The sequence below is a fragment of the Hemitrygon akajei genome, chromosome 10, assembly GCF_048418815.1.
Source record: "Hemitrygon akajei chromosome 10, sHemAka1.3, whole genome shotgun sequence".
NCBI lineage: Eukaryota > Metazoa > Chordata > Chondrichthyes > Myliobatiformes > Dasyatidae > Hemitrygon > Hemitrygon akajei.
The window spans coordinates 31,664,243-31,682,335 of record NC_133133.1 but is presented as its reverse complement, the minus strand read 5'-3'; positions in this window follow the sequence as shown (position 1 = coordinate 31,682,335).

The following is an 18,093-nucleotide window of genomic DNA, read 5'->3' as shown; positions in this document are numbered from 1 at the left end:
GAATCATCTGAAAAGTTCTGCAGGTGGCAGGACTCAGAGTTGTACCTGAAGTCTGAGATACAGACGGTGAACGGGAAGATGGTCAAAACATTCCCATGATGTGCCCCTGTGCTGCTAACCACAGTATCTGGGCCTTGTCCACACTAGGCCGGATAAATCTGTAACCGAAGCTTTTCTTCTTCGTTTTGACCCTCCATCCACACTGAAACAGCGCTTTCCTCCCCCGAAAGCGGAGCTTTTCTAAAACGCTCTCTAGAGTGTATAAATCTGAAAATGCCGGCTGGACGGTGTAGTGTGTAGGGGGTAACCGGAGCTTTTAAAAAACTCTGTCATGACATGCCGGAACAGATGCTGGCGGCAGCATAGCACTTCATTGTTTTCTTGAACTAAGAGGAAGAAACGGAAATAGTATACCGTTTCTAGTTCGCTTGTTTTCTGGAGCTGTGTCCTGTGTGTGTGCCCAGTAGGAGGAGATTCGCCAAATACCCGTTTTAATGTGGACAGAGGTATTTTCAGAAACGCCTGGTGGGGACGCCTAGCGATTTTTTTCGCGACACCGGCATTTTCAAAATTCACCGGCTCAGTGTGGATGTAGCCTGATACACAGCTCTGCAATTCACAGACTGTGGCCATCTGGACAGGTAGTCTGTCATCCAGGACACTAGTGGAGCATCCACTTCCGTGAGTTTACTCCCTAGTGAAGCCGTTAAATGCTGGTTCAGCCTGCAAAACCCACATCTGTTGAACAATTGACTCCCAATAGGATAGCCTCATATTTAAGTTGAGCAGTTCTGGGAAAATGTGGTATGTTACAGATAAAACAAAAGACTACAGCATTGTACTTTGCAGAGATTCCAGGAATCAGACCATTCCAGCAATTGTGTTACGGGGATGACATAGAGTGACTGGGTCTTTTCATACCCCTTTCTCTCTGTCACATTATACCTCCAATTGAATTATAGTATAAATAGATAATTCAAACTTTTGTTCATTTTTAGTTCAAAACATTCATCATTTATGATAGGAAAGATGGTCAGATGACCATGGTAATGGTATTACAAATTCACAAATTAATTACAAAGATAAAAATCATGGGACAGTTTACAGTAGCCAATTAACCTACTAACTGGTACATCTCTGGACTGTGAGATGTAACAAAGGAGTTGAATGACTTCAGACCTGTTGCCTTGACGTCGCATGTGATGAAGACCATGGAGCGGCTGATAATACAGAATCTGAGGCCACAAACCAGGCACGCCCGGGATCCTCTTCAGTTTGCGTATAAGGAGAAGGTGGGAGTGGAGGATGCTATCACGTATTTGCTACACAATTCCCTCTCTCACCTGGATGGGGTCAGTGGTGCTGTGAGGATTACATTCCTGAACTTCTCTAGTGCCTTTAACACCATCCAGCCCAAGATCTTAAGGCACAAACTAATGGAGATGGGAGTAGACTCTCACATGGTGGATTGGATAGTGGACTACTTGACAGATAGACCTCAGTATGTGCGGTTGGGAGACTGTAGGTCTGACACGGTGGTCAGCAGCACAGGAGCGCCGCAGGGGACCGTGCTCTCTCCGGTCCTGTTCACCCTGTACACATCAGACTTCCAATATAACTCGGAGTCCTGCCATGTGCAGAAGTTCGCTGATGACACGGCCATAGTGGGGTGTGTCAGGAATGGACAGGAGGAAGAGTATAGGAAACTGATACAGGACTTTGTGATATGGTGCAACTCAAACTACCTGCGTCTCTTTCAAATCTTTTTATTAATTTTTAAGAAAAACATAAGAAAAATATTAGTACAAAACATTTGAGAGTACATAATAGATTAATTAACAATCAAATATGTATTAATCAATACATAGAGTCTCCCAAACTCATAGTATAATGTAAAGGAATTAAGAAAAAAAAAGAAAAGAAAACCCCCCCCAAAAAAAAACAACAACTAAAAAAAACTAAAAAAAAACTAACCAACATGGGCAATCGCATAATGTTAAATCTTAAGTTTGGTAGAGCCAAGCCGCCCTCCTTCTTAGGCTTCTGTAAATATTTTTTACCTAGCCTAGGATTTTTGTTCTGCCACAAATACGAAGATATTTTAGAGTCAACTATATCAAAAAAAGATTTAGGAATAAAAATTGGTAATGCTTGAAATAGATATAGAAATTTAGGTAGTATCATCATCTTAATGGCATTAATTCTACCTACCAAAGACAAAGATAGTGGGGACCACCTATTAGCAAGTTGCTTAATTTGATCTATTAAAGGCAAAAAATTAGTTTTAAATAAATCTTTATGTTTTTTAGTAATTTTAATACCTAAATAAGTAAAATAGTCTGTAACAATTCTATATGGTACCTGATTATAAGTTGAAGTATGCATATTTAATGGAAAAAGTTCACTCTTATTAAAATTCAATTTATATCCAGAAAAATTACTAAATTGAGCAAGCAAAGAAGAAATAGCACCTGCGTCTCAATATCACCAAGACCAAGGAGATGGTGGTGGACTTTAGGAGATCTAGGCCTCATATGGAGCCAGTGATCATTAATGGAGAATGTGTAGAGCAGGTTAAGACCTACAAGTATCTGGGAGTACAGTTAGACGAGAAGCCAGACTGGACAGGAAGGCACAGAGTCGACTGTACTTCCTTAGAAGGTTGGCGTCATTCAATGTTTGTAGTGAGATGCTGAAGATGTTCTATAGGTCAGTTGTGGAGAGCGCCCTCTTCTTTGTGGTGGTGTGTTGGGGAGGCAGCATTAAGAAGAGGGACGCCTCACATCTTAATAAGCTGGTAAGGAAGGCGGGCTCTGTCATGGGCAAAGTACTGGAGAGTATAACATCGGTAGCAGAGCGAAGGGCGCTGAGTAGGCTACGGTCAATTATGGAAAACCCTGAACATCCTCTACATAGCACCATCCAGAGACAGAGAAGCAGTTTCAGCGACAGGTTGCTATCGATGCAATGCTCCTCAGACAGGATGAAGAGATCAATACTCCCCAATGCCATTCGGCTTTACAATTCAACCGCCAGGAGTAAGATATGTTAAAGTGCCGGGGTTAGGACTCAATGTATTTAAGTAAACTACTTAAGAACTTTTTAAAAGCTATTATTAATGCTTTTTGAGAGGGTGATTTTAGATGCATATCATATTTTTACTGAGTTAAGTATTGTATGTAATTAGTTTTGCTACAATAAGTTTATGGGACATTGGAAAAAATGTTGAATTTCCCCATGGGGATGAATAAAGTATCTATCTATCTATCTATCTATCTAAACCAGAGCATCCGGTTGAAGTCCACATGCATACGGGAAGGAACGTACAAACCTGCTTACAAACGACTCCAGAACTGAACTCCCAGCTCCGATGCCCCGAGCAGTGATAGCGTCACACTAACCATTACGCTGTTATGATGCCCCTGCTTACTTCTGTTGAATAAAAAAGGCAAAATCCAATTTCCTGACAAAAAATTCCAAGTGGATGCAGGCTGCAGTACTTTGGCTTTACGGTTATGACACAAGTTTATAACAGGATAAAATGATGGCCTGCTTTAGCACAACATGAGAATTCACTGAGTCCCATGTCCACCCAGGGGTACTTCTGAGGAAGGAATTTCAATAAGGAAAAGGCAACAATGTAGTTTAATAAAGAATTAAATGATTTAAATGACATTGAAACAGGCTTGCAAGCCATCTGATATGCTGCAGCTGTATTATATGGGAGCAAATGGAAACATTATGATCCATAGCAAAGTCATCTGTAGACAGTGTCTGCAGCTCATCAAGAACAACAGAATGGAAGAGAAAGATCCAGCTCTTTTTATCCACATGTAAAGCAATGGCACTGGCAGGACTAAGAGAACAATTCTGTTGAAGGAATACGGAGGTAATTTTCATCACGTGGTGCGCTGGCAGCAGTCGTGGAGGAAGAGGAGTCCGTTTCATTGGAATGAGTTTCCCATGAATAAGACTGGCGACATTCAGCTATTGAATTGAGTAACAATAGCTTCAAAGTAAATAGTGACGGGTGGGGTTCTGTTGACGAGAAATCAGGAAAATTAAAGAGAAATACAACAGGGCCAATGGGTAATATGAATCAGAGTATACCACAAACAGACAGAGCATATAACAATAAACTATACCTGCAATTAAAGTCTGAGCAAGGAAACATGGTTAAAAGACAAAATTTAAGATGTTATCTGAATGCATACAGCATTCATACAATATACTGTAGATGGATAAATGCACATAAGAAATAAACAAGTACAATCTAATAGTCATTGTAGAGATGTGGTGTAAATTATGTGATGTTAGGAATTAAATATTCCAGGATACTAAATTTCAGGGAGAAAGGCAAAATGGGAAAGGAGAGTTTATATCAGAATTGATAGGCGATGACATAAAGGATCTTAGGAAGAAAGAAGCATGGATCAAAAAATTAAGAAAGAGAATTAATTTGTGTGGAGCTAAGGAACAGCAAGGTGCAGAAAACACATAGATTCTCAGTTCTGATAAATTAGACATGCTCATTACATGGAAAGTAAAATAATCATATGGGATTTTAATTTGTATTTATACTGGACAAACCAATTTAGGAGTAATAGTGTGGAGAATCGATTTATAGAATATCTGAGATAATTTCAATGAGGAAACAGGCTGGTATTTTGCAATGGGGAAGGGTTAAGTAATAACTGGTACCTAAGCACCTTTAGAGAAGACTGGCTATAATATGAGAGGATCTCATATAAATTTTGAAATTGATTTAATTCAATTTGAAAACAAGTACTTAATTAAAGTACATATTGGCTATGGTAGATAGTGAAACAACATTAAAAGATATGACAGTAAGTAAGAAGTTACTGTCTAATTGTTGGCAGAGGTAAGCAGTAAGACAATTTAGACTTCTTGCTCTCTGTGGTATTTCGCATTCAGGTTTGGAAATGCCAGAAATGGCCAGAAGTGAAAATAAAACAATTTCACTGCTTCAAGTTAGGAATTATGAATAATATGAAGGTATCTACAATCATCTTGAATGTTATAATGAAAATGTAAACTTCGAGGAAGCAATCATTGAAATGAAGGCAGTCCATTATCTGCACTGAGTGAGCTGATTTTCTTCATTTTCTGTCAATCAAAAGAACATTTCAGCATACACTGGATAAATTCCTCCACTGATAACTATTAAGAATTAATACATATATTTATAGCACTGTAGTACTATAAATTTATTAATTTGTTCTGTATTTCATTTAAATACATAATTTGTTACTCAGTTAAAATTAGTTTAATTATACCTAAATAATTAGTTAAATTTATTTAGTTAAAGAAGTATAATTAGTTTAATTATACCTAAAACTAAAATTAGTTTTTTTATACCTTTATAACTATTTCCATGAAACTTGTATGAAACGTGGTATCCTCCCTAAAATGATTACCGTCTAGTAGCATTTGAATCCACTGTGATGAAGTCTGAGTGGTGAGTTGTATCCGCTCCAATTTACCTACCTTCGCAGCAGGACTAGAGCAGATGCTGTTTTATTGGCATTTCACTTAACCCTGGAACATCTGGACAGCAAAGATGCATACATCAGGATGCTCTTCATTAACTACAGCACAACATTCAATACTGTTATCCCCTCAAAACCAATCAATAAGCTCCAAGACCGAACCCTCAATACCTCCTTGTGCACCTGGATCCTCGACTTCCTCATTGGCAGGCCTCCAGTCTGTTCAGGTTGGCAACAACATCTCCTCCACATAAACCATCAGCACAGGTGCGCCACAGGGCTGTGTGCTCAGCTCCCAGCTCTGCTTGCTTTATACCTATGACGACTGTCAGGCTAAACACAGATCCGACGCCATATTTGCTGACGACACCACAATTGTTGGCCAAATCAAAGGTGGTAATGAATTGGTATACAGGAGAGGGATTGAAAATCTGGCTGAGTGGTGCCACAACAACAATTCAATGTCAGCAAGACCAAGGAGCTGATTTGTGACTACAGGGGTAGGAAACTGAAGGTCCATGAGTCAGAGAGTCAGCACCCTTAAATACCTCAGTGTTATCATTTCAGAGCATCTGTCCTAAGTCCAGCATATCAGTGCCATTACTAAAAAGCACTACGGCACCTCTACTTTTGAATGGAAAAGCCTACAAAAAGTAGTGGATATAGCCCAGCCCATCATGGATAAAACCTTCCTCACTTTTGAGCACATCTACATGGAGCACTGTCACAGGAAAGCAGCATCTATCATCAAGGACCCCCAGCATCCAGGCCATGCTCTCTTCTTGCTACTATTATCAAGAAGGAGGTGCAGGAGCCTCAGGACTCACAACATCAGGTACAGAATAGTTACTACTCCTCAACCATCCCATTCTTGAACAGTTCCCACACACCAATACTGAACTGTTCCCACAACCAATGGACTCACTTTCAAGGAACTCGCATCCCATTTTCTTGATAGCTATTGCATATTATTTATTATTATTGTTTCTTTTTGCATTTGCACAGTTTGTTGCCTTAGGCCATAAGACACAGGAGCAGGATTAGGCATTCAGCCCATCGAGTCTGCTCCACCATTCCATCATGGCTGATCCCAGATCTCACTCAATCCCGTACACCTGCCTTCTCACCATTTCGTTGATGCCCTGACCACTCAGGGAATGAACAGCTTCTGCCTTAAATATACCTGCGGACTCAGCCTCCATCACAGTTTGTGGCAGAGCATTTCACAGATTTACTACTCTCTGGCTAAAAAATTCCTCCTTACCTCTGTTCTAGAGGATCACCCCCTCAATTTTGAGGCTGTGCTCTCTAGTTCTGGATACCCCCACCAGAGGAAACAGCCTCTCCACATCCACCCTATCTAGTCCCTTCAACATTCGATAGGTCTTAATGAGATCCCCACGCACTTTTCTAAATTCCAGTGAATACAGGCCCAAAGCTGCCAATGTTCCTTATATGTTAACCACTTCATTCCTCTGGACTCTCTCCAATGACAATATATCCTTGTTAAGTAGCCTCATGTGAGTCACCTTATCAAATGCCTTTGAAAGTCCAAATAAATGGCATCCTCTTTATCCACCCTGCTTGATACTTCCTCGAAGAACTCTAACAGATTTGTCAGGCAAGATTTCCCATTACAGAAACTATGCTAACTTTGAGTTATTTTATCATTAATCTCCAAGTACCTTGAAAGCTCATCTTTGATAATAGACTCCAACACTTTCCCAACCACTGAGATTAGAAAACTGGCCTATAATTTCATTTCTTTTGCCTTTCTCCCTTCTTAAAGAGTGGAGTGACATTTACAATCTTCCAGACCTCCAGGACCATGTGGAATCAAGTAATTCTTGAAAGATCATGACCAATGCATCCGTTATCTCTTCAGCAACCTCTCTCAGGACTCTGGGGTGTAGTCCATCTGGCCCAGGTGACTTATCCACTTTAAGAACTTTGAGTTTGCCTAGCACCTTTTCCTTTGTAATAGCAATGACACTCACTCCTGCTCCCTGACACTCACAGACCTCTGGCACTCTGCTAGTGTCTTCCACAGTGAAGATTGATTCCAAGTACCCATTAAATTCATCTGCCATTCTTTCTGCCCCGTTACTACATCACCAGCATCATTTTCCAGTGGTCCAATATCAACTCTCACCACCCTTTTACTTGTTACAGAACTGAAAAAACTTTTGGTATCCTGCTTTATTATTGGTTAGTTTGCCTTCATATTTCATCTTTTCCCTTCTTATAGCTTTTTTAGTTGCCTTTTGTTGGATTTTAAAAGCTTCCTAATCATCCAACTTCCCACTTAGTTTTGCTACCTTATATGCCCTTCCCTTGGCTTTTATGAAGTCCTTAACTTCCTTTGTCAGTTTCAGTTGCCTACCCCTGCCATTTGAGAACTTCTTCCTCTGTGGGATGTATCTATCCTGTGCCTTGCGAACTATTTCCAGAAATTTATGCCGTCTTTGCTCTGCTGTCATCCCTGCCAGTATCCTCCTCCAATCCACCTGGGCAAGCTCCTCTCCCATGCCCCTGTAATTCTCTTTATTTCACTGCGATAGTGATACATCTGACCTATGCTTCTCCCTTTCAATTTCAGTATGAATTCAGTCATATTATGATCACTGGCCCCTAAGTGTTCCATTACACTAAGCTCCCTCATAAGATCTGGGCTATGATACAACACCCAATCTAAGACAGTCTTTCCCCGAGTAGGCTCAAGCACAAGCTGCTCTAAAAAGCCATCTCGTAGGCATAAAATAATTCCCTCTCTTGCGATCCGACACCAACCTAATTTTCCCAATCCCCTTGTATATTGAAGTCTTCCATTACAATTGTGTCATTACCCTTATTACATGCCTTAACTTTGCAATCTTAACTCCACATCATGGCTACTATTTGGAGATCTATTTATGATTCCTGTAATTGTTTTTTCACCTTTGCAATTTCTTAACTCCACCCACAAAGATTCAACATTCTCGAATCCTATGTCACCTCTTTCTAATGATGTAATTCCATCTCTTACCAGCAGAACAACGTCACTGCCTATGCCCTCCTGCCTGTCCTTTCAATACCAAGTATATCCTTTGATGTTAAGCTCCCAACTATGGCCTTCTTTCAGCCATGACTCAGTGATGCCCACAATGTCTTACCGACCAATCACTAATTGTACCATGAGTTCATCCACTTTATTCTGAATGCTATGCACATTTGTATACAACACCCTCAGTCCTGCATTCTTCACCCTTTTGAATTTTGCCTTTGTGGTACAACTTAGCTCTTTGCTCTGTCTGCACATTGGTTGTTTGTTCGTCTTGTTGGGTACAGTCTTTCATTGATTCTATTGTGTTTTTTGTATTTACTGTGAATGCCTGCAAGAAAATGAATCTCAGGTTCGTATATGGTGACGTATATGTACTTTGATAAAAATTTATTTTGAACTTCAGCTAATTGAACCAGCTGCTTAATTGGATCAAAATGAATTGGTCCCAGTGTGTCCTAGTTAACCAGAATCGACTGTATATATCATTTAAAATCACAAAAATGGAACTGGGAGAGGCCCTACTATGACTAATGAGAGAGGTTAACGACAGCATTCAGTCCAAGAAAAAAAATAACTATTGAGAACATGTTAGAATTCAGCAGAGGAGCAGTAATATATTGTTTAGGAAAGAGATTGTGTAATCAATCCAAAAACATAAAAACACAATTTAAAATCATCAATGGACATGTAAATACAAAAAGGTTAGAAACATCAACAGGGTCTATTGCTACCTGAGATTAAGAGAAACTGTGTTAGGGAATAAGGAAATGGCAAAGAAATTAAAGAAATATTTGTATCAGTCTGCATGAAACTTATTGAAACGGTAAAGAACAAAAGATTTGGACTGCAGCTGGAAAAGATTGGCATTAATAAAATAATGGAGAAATTTATGGGAGGTAGCAAACATAACTTCACTTCTTCAAAAGTGAAAGGGAAGAAAGGTAATGATAGGACGTTTTCCCCATCAGGGTACATCAGATGAATGGAATGTAGAGAAATGGGAGGCCTTTCACATTGAAACAGATCGTACGATTTTGAAAAGTGCACATGTTCAAAGGGACCTGGGTACCCTAGTATATGAATCATCGAAAGCTAACATGCAGATACATCAAACAATTAAGAAGGCATTTCCTTTATTGCTAGAAGATTTGAGATTATGAATGAAAATATCTTACTGCAAATACATGTGAGACTGAGCCTGAAGTATTTTGATCATCTTCAACTGAAAGAAGGATATCTTCAAAATAGGAGCATATCAGAAGTTAATCAGACTGATTCCAAGTTTGATGGCCTTGAGAAGAGATTAACCAGACCAGACTTCGTCTATACTCTACTGACTTCAGAAGAATGATCGAGGATCTCGTTAGAACATATGAAGTTTTTATGAGACTTAAAAGGGTTCAAAGATTCAAAGTACATTTATTATCCAAGTGTGTATGCAGATATCAACCCTGAGATTAATCTTCCAACAACCACGTAATAAATAAAACCATTCAATGCAAAACATCTAAACCAAACACACAAAGAATGCACAAACAACAAAAACAAAATGAGCAAAATATGGCCTGCGGTCAACAAACAGCATAGCGTTAGATTGAACTAGACTGAGCTGAAATTGAACATTTCTAGGCTATTTCACTGGCTTTGTTGCTTGATGTTTTATATTCTGTGTATTTCTATATTTTTCACCCAATCTTTTTCGGGATTTTTTTGGGGGGATTTGTGCTCCGATGTGCCAGTTCCATTTTTGTTCATTTTTTTGTGTGGGGAGGAGGGATTTGGGGGTTGATGATCGTGCTGCCTTTCTTTTCTTTCTTGGTTTCATATCCATCTGGAGAAGAAGAATTTCAGAGTTGTATACTTTAATAAGAAATGAACCTTCGAAGAAGCAGTGCAGACGCTGACGCAAGAACTCAATGAACGCTGTTGCACAGCTTCCGTTTTGCGCTTTACATGCAGAGGCTACATGTGAACATCAAGACCTGGCTCTCAGCCTATGAATTTTGCTTTGTAATTGAACGGATTGGTGTGTTAATTGGTCTGCATTGTTAGTTATTTGGCTGTAATTTCAAACGAGGGAATGAGACTACCCAGTGAATGTATTGATCAAGAGAAATAATGACCATCTGCAATTGCTGCCTAATTATCCCAATGAATCCAGGGAAGACTATTAAAGTACGATTTGGTGAGCAGGAAACAGAATCTATAGAAGGTTGTTAAGTGCCCTTCCGACCTCATTGAGTAATTTCGATAATTTCTATTAATCTAATTCTAAACATTCGCACCTGACATTTAATCAGTACTGTTTCCATGTAAGGTAAAGTGTGTCTTCATTTTAATCTCAAGAATTTTCTGGAAATCCCTTATCAGTTGCAATTGGGTCAGATCATAATGATAGTGATATCTCATTGTAGGATGAGGTGTAATTGTTTTCCAAAACTGATGGTCTTGATAAAAATTGTTCATTTGTTATGAGAGCATTCTTCTCCCAACATTTTGCTTATATATTTCCAATTTTCCGATAAAAGTGGGCACTGCACATTTTGCCTAGATTACGTTGAAATTCTCACTGTGCAGTTTCATATTTAGAATGTTTGTTTTGTCATACCGATCAGCTAGGTAAGCCACATCTCCATGTAGAAGGTCGATCTTGTTTTCCAAGGTCTTGTTGGCTGAGTTAAATTTCAACCACAGTGCCAAAAAAATCAAAGAAATGTTTTAAGCAGCAGCCATTTGACAGCCAACACACTTCAGTGTGAAGAAGCAAGCATTCAAACTCTTCATCATTATCTTGGCACGACTGGCAAAATATTCTGCTGTTTAATGGTGAGCTTTAATTTTGTTGATAGCAGATATTTCAAGAGTCATGCTTGAAAAATTCACTGGCTGAGGTCTTTGGCTGTGAGATTTTGACAATGAACTACACAATGGATTGTAAACAGACTTGGAATTTCTTTTTTCATAAATGCTCCATCTGTTGCACAAGAAACTATGTTCCTAATCAGAATACTTTTACCTCAATATACATTTTGAGCTCATCACAGATTGATTCTCTGTTAATATTTGTTTTTAACTTTTTACAAAAGAGAATCTCTTCATACATTTTTGATAAACTGTACATATGCCATTAACAATGCTTCATTTTCTCGCACAATTGACTCATCCAGTTGTATCCCAAATGCTGTTTTCTGTAGCTCTGTGCATAGTTGATACTCAATGTCTTACTCAGACAAATTGATTTTAAAATACTGGAATCCATTTCGAGAACAGTGGTGAGGGATTATTAATCTTTCACGAATTGTATGAGATTTTCTACACTTTGCTATCATTTTGGAAATGCTATAAGAAACTATGAGACCACTATCAATGCCATTTTTCACTTTTTTTGGCAAAAGACTTGAGTGTGCAATACTTTTCAAATGCTTCTTTCATCTTCTGGAACTGAGTAATACCATAAGTAGCCCTTTCAGCGTCCTGTAGTTTCTGTTTCTTAGCATGATTAGAATTCAAGGCTCCACCGCCTTCAGACTCATAGAGTTCATGTTTTACGTATTTATGCAACATTGACAAGGCTAAATTAATTTTTTTTAATTAACACAAAATAGGAATGCGTATAGGATGTTGACGATGGAAGCAACTTGGCATGGATAGAGTGATGGTTGTGGCACGCAAAAGAACGGCGAGATGAAGATCAAAAAGATTACAACAGCAAAAATTACATTGATGAGGATTCAGATTGGAATCTGAATGTTAGTCGGGATAGAGCACATATTCAGCAAGCTACTTCTATACAGTCGGCCCTCCTTATTTGTGGGGGATTGGTTCCAGGACCCCTTGCGGATACCAAAAAATGTGGATGATCAAGTCCCTTATTTAACCTGTCTCATTGCAGTGTTCTTTAGGACCCAGCGGAACCCCGGACCTTATTTAACCTGTCTCAGTGCGGTGGACTTTAGGACCCAGCACAGCTCTGAATCTGCAGTGTTTCTGTTCACGAAAATAATCACGATCACGATTGAAAATAAAGTGGAAGTAATAAAGCGATCGGAAAGAGGTGAAATGCCATCGGTCATTGGAAAAGCGCTAGACTACAGTCGGTCAACGATCGGAACAACTTTAATGGAGCATTTGAAAGGCCCTGTCCTGATGGAAGCTACAATTATTACTAAGCAATGCAGTGGTTTAATTATTGAAATACATATGTGTATTAAAACATATAAAACACTTAAGTGTTTTATATACATGGGAAGGTAAAATATATACAATGTACTATATACTAAGACAAACATTTTACTAACTGAGGCTACATAATACCGGATGTACCTGTTCCGACTTCAAATCCAACATAAAAACGGACTCAGGAACGGAACTCGTTCATAACCTGGGGACTAGCTGTACTTTTAAATCATCTCTAGATTACTTATAATACCTAATACAATGTAAATGCTATTTAAATAGTTGTTATACTGTATTGTTTAGGGAATAATGACAAGAAAAAGTAGTCTGTATATGCTTAAACAACAAGTGCCGGAGAGAGAACTTCCGGGTTTTCCCGATCTGTGGTTGGTTGAATCCGCGCATGCGGAATCCATGGATAAGGAGGGCCGACTGTACTATTCCATTCAGCATGATTGACCAATCATGTAAGATCTCATAATCCCTAAAGATGGTTCTTGACCGCACATATGAAGCCAAGGTCACTTTGTACACCTCAAGAGGAATCCTTGGGGTTGGCAGGTTCACTGATTGGCTCTAATTCACCATTTGGTGAGCCGGCTGGTGGCACAGTGGCATCAGCGCCGGACTTCGGAAGCAAAGGCTCCCAAGTTCGAACCCAGTCGGTGCCCCCCCCCCCGCCCCCCCGGGCACGCTTTCCATCCGTACCAGGTTGAGCGTCGAGCTAGCCACTCGGCCTCGTAAAAAACAAGGGTCAAGTCAGGAACTTTCATAACATGACCCAGTTAATCTGAAAGGAGACCAATCCTGGCACTATGCGCCAGACAAGAATGGCTGACTGTCTGGTGTGACAAACTATGAAATAAAATGAACCATTTGGTTCCAGCGGGTTCTATATTGTTGCATGACCTATTTTCTGTAGATTTGCAGGGAAAGTTGAGAGGACGTATTTGACTTACCAACTGTTAACTCGTTCCATGCCGCAGGTCAAGGGGAGCTGTTGGGCACCCTGGTTGCTAATTCATGCTTGCCCAATAATGTCATTTTGTTTGGTAAGATCTGGTGAGATTGCAGAGTTTTGGACGCGTTGTGACAATGAGTCCTCACTGCCTGCAGGGCTGTGGTTCTCCCTGTGTTCCAGTGCCTCATCTTTTTTTCAGAAGTGCCTGCTCTACTAACAGTTGATCAGGTCTCGTGCCTCAAGTTAGGGCACTGCTCACCGCCCCCTTAACAATCTTTTTTTTTTTTTTTAAATTTTATTTAATTGCATTTTTAAATGATTACAAGTGTAGAAAAAAAAGTATGTGACCCTTCCCCCCTCCCCTTAATCCCTCCCCCCTAACTTCCCTATATAAAAAAAATTAAGAAAGAAAGAAAAGAAAGAAAGAAAGAGTGCCTGGTTGTTGGAAGGTCTCCACATGCTCCATGGAGTTCTTAATAACTTTAGTATATATATTTATTTCTTTCCCCAAGTAACCATTAATTTTCTCTTCAGAGCACCTATATATTTAGTCCTGTCTTTTGTAAATAAGGGCCCCAGATTTACAAAAATGTTTCATATTTATCTCTTAAGTTATAAGTAATTTTTTCTAATGGAATACAGCCATAGATTTCTTTTTTCCAACAATCTATACTTAAATATGTATCTGATTTCCAAGTAATTGCAATAGCCTTTTTGGCTACAGCCAGCGCAATTTTTATAAATTCTTTCTGATATTTATTAAGTTTGAGTTTCGGTTTTGTCCCTTCAATATCACCTAGTAAAAGTAATATTGGATTATGAGGAAGTTTTATTCCCGTAATTTGTTCCAATAAAAGTCTTAAATTTGTCCAAAAAGGTTGAATTTTAGAACAAGACCATGTAGAATGTAAAAATGTACCAGTTTCTTGTTTAAAAGAAAGAATCTCCTATATTAAAACATTTGATTGATTTATGGAATAAGATAAGTGTTGATGATGAGACAAAAAAATCTTTATTAGCAAAGAGATCTTTAATTCAAAATAGACTTATTCCTTTTACAATGGACAATCAACTTTTATATAATTGGTTTCAACAAGGGATTAAATACATAGGAGATTGTTTTGAAGGAGGTATATTAATGTCATTCGATCAATTAAAGAATAAATATAAAGTATCAAATAACACTTTATTTTGTTACTTTCAATTAAGGGCTTATATAAGAGAAAAACTAGGTCAAACAATGTTATTGCCGAAATCTAAAGAAATAGAAATTTTAATTCAAAAAGGAAATATTAAAAAATTTATATCTTGTATGTATAATTTGATTCAAAAACAGGCAATTAAACAAGGAGTCCATAAGTCAAGACAAAAATGGGAAAGTGATTTGAATATTAAAATTGAAGAAACAAATTGGTCAAGACTGTGTCTTGATAGTATGACAAATACAATAAATGTTCGGTTAAGATTAGTGCAATATAACTTTTTACATCAATTATATATTACACCACAAAAAATAAATAAATTAAACCCCTCAACAATCTTGAATGCCCCCCCCCCCCCCCGATGACTTCCATTTCCCCAATGCCCCCTTAGGACAAGTAACCACCCTCTTGGAAATCACTGGTACAGAAGGTTGTCATAGGATACAACAGGATATTGACAGGATGTAGTTGGGCTAGGTGGTGGGAGATGTAGTTCATCCCGGCGAAGTATAAAGTGATTCACTTTTCAAAGTCTAATTTGAAGGCAGAATACACAGTTAATGGTAAGATTCTTAGCAGTGTGGAGGAACAGAGGGATCTTGGGGTCCACATCCATACATCCATCAAGGTTGCCATGCAGGTTGATAGTGTTGTTAAGTAGGTGTATGGTGTGTTGGCCTTCACTCGTCTGGGGATTGAGTTCAAGAGCCATAATATAATAATGCAGCTCTTCAAATCCCAGGTTACACCACACCTATGTCGAGTTCCAGCCACCTCAAGGGTTTAGAGAGAGTGCAGAGGAGATTGATCAGGATGCTGCCTGGATTAGAGGGTATGTCTTATGAGGATAGATTGAATGAGCGAGGGCTTTCTCTTTGGAAGGAAGGATGCTAAGAGGCAACTTGGTGGAGGTGCACAAGTTGATAAAAGGCATAAATCAAGTGGATAGCCAGAGACTTTTCTCCAGGTTGGAAATGGCTAATACCATGGGACGTAATTGGAGGCAAGGATGTCAGGGATAAGTTTTTTACACAGAAAATAATGAATACATGGCATGCTGTGCCGGGGTATTGGTAGAGGCAAACACATTGGGGACATTTAAGATTCTCGTAGAAAGGCACATGGATATAGTAAAATGGAGGGCCGTGTAGGAGGGAAAGGTTAGATTGATCTTAAGTAGGTTAAAAGGTAGCATAACATTGTGAGCCTATAGTGTTCTCTGTTTTAATGGAAAGTACAGCAGTTGGTTCAAAGAATGAGCCTAGCTGCTTAATGCAATGTGATATAAACAGCAAAGGCTTTCCATTGGTGGATGATTACTGGTTACAATCACTGTGAAACTCATCATCAGGTGCATATGAAACTGTAAAGCCAAGCTATGTCCTTTGGGATTTTGTTCCCACTGAGAGATGAATAGTAGCTGTAATTAGTTGTGCAAGCAGCCAACATTCCTAGAATTGACCATTAGTGACGTTATTCAGGGCGTGGTTGGCGAACATATCCCTTTCTTGTCAAACTATATTTGGGCATTAAGATTGAAAGCGGCAATGCACACAAAGGTGCTCTGTCTATGATCCATACTTGAGGGAGTCCTGCATACAGAATATATCTGCAGTGACAGAGTGAAGTCTCCTTTCATGGCGAGGAAAAACCGATGCCTAAAAACGATGAGTGTTAATGAGGATCACTTTGTAGTTCAGCCTGTGAAGGCTATTGCCCCTTTAGGAAGGGTATTCAGGAACCTGGCTCTGAAGCTTCTATGGTCAAGTTGCCAGGTGCTGAACCTTTCTATAACATGAAATGAAACTTATAGAGTGTGTTGCATGCCCACCTCACCCATGAAAAGCAGTATTAGATGCAGGCAAATGGGCTTGAGGTTGTAGTAAAGTGAAGATGAAAGGATACAATATTTTATTTTTAGATACAGCACAGAACAGGTCCGTCTGGACCAACGAGCTGCATTGCACGGCGACCCACCTATTTAACCCCAATCTAATCACAGGACAATTTACAATTGTTAGGGAGAATTCTGGCATAAATGAATATAGCAGATATTAATTCAAACAAGAACCAGGCTTCAGTTCTAATTGCAAATGTACCTGTAAATAAGTTCAGGAAGCTTGCAATTAGCCTTCAAGTTTTTTGTAAATTGCAAGCAGAATCAGAATCAGATTCAATATCATTGGCATATGTTGTTATGCAGCAGCTGTACATTGCAATGTATAATATTAAAAACTGTAAAAAAAAAAGTAGTGTGTTAGTGTTCATGGTGTTCAATGTCCAATCAGAAATCTGTTGGCAGAGGGCAAAAATGCTGTTCCTGAATCATTGAGTCTGGGCCTTCAGGCTCCCTGATGGTAGTAATGAGAAGAAAGCATGCCTTGGATGATAGTAGTCCTTAATAATGGATGCAGCCTTTCTGAGACATCACTCCTTGAAGATGTTCCGGATGCTACAGAGGCTGGTGCCCATGATGGAGCTGACTGAGTTCACAGTTTCTTTCAATCCTGCGCAGTGCTCCCCCCACGCCCACACTAGACGCTGATGTAGCTGGTCAATATACTCTCCACGTATATCTGTAGAAATTTGCAAGTGTCTTTGGTAACATTACAAACCTCCCCAAATTCCTAATGAGTTTTTTAGTAACTTGAAGTTACAAGCTTCTCTACAGGCTAAGAAGTTGTATATGCATCAGCCATATGCTAAGCCAATGGAGTTGTGCTAATTGCCCCGCATCAACGGAATTAGCAGGATTGTGTAAATTCAGAGAAGCGTCCCAGCCAAGGTACTTGAACACCCAGAGATGTCTCCCACTGTAGATACATAATTCAAAGAAAGCATTGTCAACCCAAAGTATCGAAGTAAACAATGTCATTGTAACTATTGAAACTATATTGAACCACCTACTTAGATCATTGATCTTAAGGGTATAAAAATGTGATGTATCTTTGGTTTTGTGGGCCTCTAACAAGAGTGTCTCCAGAATGATGCCTGTTTGAGGTGCTGAATAACGACTTCTATGACACCAGCTTCAGTGTTTCTTCAGTTACTTTGGTCACAGTTACAACACAATGAGCCATTAACCTACTACCCACAGTTTTTGGACTGTGGGAGAAAACCAGAGCACCTGGAGTACAGACGGTGTCTAAATTGAACTCTGACGTCCCAAGCTGAGATAGTGTCACACAACCACCACGCTAC